This window comes from Priapulus caudatus, unplaced genomic scaffold (assembly GCF_000485595.1).
Source record: "Priapulus caudatus unplaced genomic scaffold, Priapulus_caudatus-5.0.1 Scaffold992, whole genome shotgun sequence".
Classification (NCBI taxonomy): Eukaryota; Metazoa; Priapulida; class Priapulimorpha; order Priapulimorphida; family Priapulidae; genus Priapulus; species Priapulus caudatus.
The window spans coordinates 16,704-19,637 of record NW_014578053.1 but is presented as its reverse complement, the minus strand read 5'-3'; positions in this window follow the sequence as shown (position 1 = coordinate 19,637).

Below are 2,934 nucleotides of genomic sequence, written 5' to 3'. Positions count from 1 at the left end.
ATAGCTTCTCAATATGCATGCTCTCTATCGCCATTCCTTATGCGATGCGGCACTTCTCACATTCCGGCGGACTCCTCACATTTCGTTGCGCCATCTACCGTTCACTTTGTATAACCTATATATGCTTATGACGTCACAAGCGTGATATAATCATGTTATTTTTGTGTCACTGCAAGTTTATACTGGGCAGTTACTGGTGCGACTAGGACTGAGTGCCCCCATAGACTCTCAAATTCTAATGAACCCGCATATTGATTTGTTTTCAGTTTCAGGCGTTCATTAACTTTTCGATCATGAATAATAAATAATGTTAATTAGCTCGCTTCAAGAACACGCAAATTTCTTTCCACGCGGGGCAGTCTGCGGCCTATGGTAGGCGACAACCCCTCCCACACACACACACAGGGACCATGTATTGCTATACACCACTGTTCAAATTAATAAGGGTAGCAGATCTACTTAAGACAAAACTATATATATTTTACCATGTAAACGCTATACAAATGCGTGACAAGGAAACGAGCTAGTCGTGTACGTGCTAGTCGTTATTATTTTGACGTTCACATCGAGCGAGCAGAAAGTGTTGCGTATTGCTGGCGCCAGCGTTTCTCTGCCGCCATGCAGCTTTGTTATGCCAGTGATCATGAAGCGGAGACCAAGAGAACCTGCCTGCCAGCTTTACGCGGTTATTTTTATTCGTGTGTTAAGCCGATATCGATATTTGGGTACTTAGGTTTCCGTTTTCGTTTTACATGCGTTATGTACGCTTACATACCACTTTCGTATCTAATGCATTTTTGTCGTGTCTTGTTTTATTTATACATTGCGTTTTTACAATGCACACATACACGCCCCACAGTTTATCGGATATACATTTGTATATACGTATGTGATTACCGTTTGACTATATTATATTTTCGAACGAAAATTCCAAAGGTTGTTAATATGAGATGATCTAATGAACGCGTTCGTTTACGGGATCGGATCTAGTCATAACATGCTGTGTTATTATATGCTGTTGCATGCGTATTTTGCTTCTTGTTCTATTGTACAAACCTGTCATCTGTAGGTGAAACTCGCCGATATTCAGCGGTGAATTACTACTGCACACAGTCATTCTTTAACTTTATCATCTATCTACGAGGACACATGTTCGCATTTTAATGTAAAGTAAGACGTTAATTCGTTTGTAAAGATTAGTTGACATAAACGATAACGTGTCGCTTGATAACATTCCGTAATACGTTACTCGCTGATTATTATATATTGTGCACGTGCATCACACGGGTTGTTAGTTTCACCGTGAACAAGTCTGTGTCACTAACTAGTTGCTGTTGTCGTGCCGAATTTAATACTACTCATGAGAAGCAGGCGAGATCACGAGCCTAAGTAAGTGGGTTGTCTTTCCATGAGGAACATCTTTTGAGAAGGCTACTGTTGTTGACTTCGTGCATGTACTGCTGCTGCTGTTGTTGTTGCGGCTGTTGTTGCTGCTGCTGCTGTTTCTAGTTTACTCCGCCATAGATGCTAACGTTATAGATTTCGAAGGCGGAACAATAGCGAGATGTTCACAAGTTTGCCTGACACAACTGGCGTTATTACAGTTTTAAAGGAACACTGGACTTCAACGAGCCTATAGGGAATTGTAGAAATTTGAAGTTTCTTTATACGTAATTGTTATAGCAATAAATATTATTGAAAATTAGCAGAAACTTGACGGTTTTCGATGTTTATACCTTGTGGGTTTATCGCATTGTGTGGAACGACCTGACTTTCATCGTTCACTGCCACATCTTACAGTACGCTTTACAGTTATAGCTGTCTGTAAATACATTTGCAAACATTAATTGGCAAACATGCATTTTAAAAACATTCCATTTGCACCACGTAGTAAAGAGGTGAACTGTTAGAGACTTAGAGGGTTTGTATTTTATATAGTCACATATAGAGGACTGTAACAAAACGTTTGTAGTGATCATTCAAGTTGTTATACAATCTACTAGACAGTTCTATTATATCGTCGGAGCTGAAATTGGATTTTTCCTTCTTAAGTTTAAACAATTTCAATTCGAAATATCTTATTAATCAATATCACACCTTACACCTTACAATAACACCTTACAATATCGTATATTTTGGATTACACGCTACGTCTCGAGTGCTCTGTTTAGATAACTGGCATAACATGGTTTACTTATCAGCTCGAAAGTGTCGAAGTATATGCAAGAATTGCGTAAGACCTATATAGCACGCAATAAGCTAAAGTAATAGTCGGTCAGCGTTTCATTATAAAAATCAATATCGAACATAAACTAAACTACACAATTGGGGTGCGTAGCTAACCCATTTTGCCGAGGAGGTGGTTTTACATTTCTCTGGGGCAACTGCCCTTAGCCCCCCCCCCCGCCGCTAGCTACGGTGGGCGTGTCAACTGGCATGTCGCTTGACCCCTGAACAGGTGCTTCGTTTGTAAAACTAGGCCGAATATAATTTTTCTTTATATAAAACTGAAAATCTGTCAGCATGTAATTAGTAAGAAGGGAAAGAAGAAGCGAAGAAGGTGTAGAAGATGAGGAGCGGGAGAGGAGGTCCTGGTGGTGGTGTAGGAGGAGGAGGAGGAAGAGGAGGAAATAAAGAACAAAATTAAGAAGAAGAAGAAATATAGGAAAGGGAGGCCGATGATGTGGTGGACGAGTATATGTAGGGCTTGGGGTGGAGCCTTTGTCTCTCAAAGGCAATGTAATTTGGTTGATTATATAATGTGCTTCGAGGCAGGCATGAGAACGGGAGCGAGAGAGAGAGAGAGAGAGAGAGAGAGAGAGAGAGAGAGAGAGAGAGAGAGAGAGAGAGAGAGAGAGAGAGAGAGAGAGAGAGAGAGAGAGAGAGAGAGAGAGAGAGAGAGAGAGAGAGACGAGAGACGAGAGAGAGAGAGAG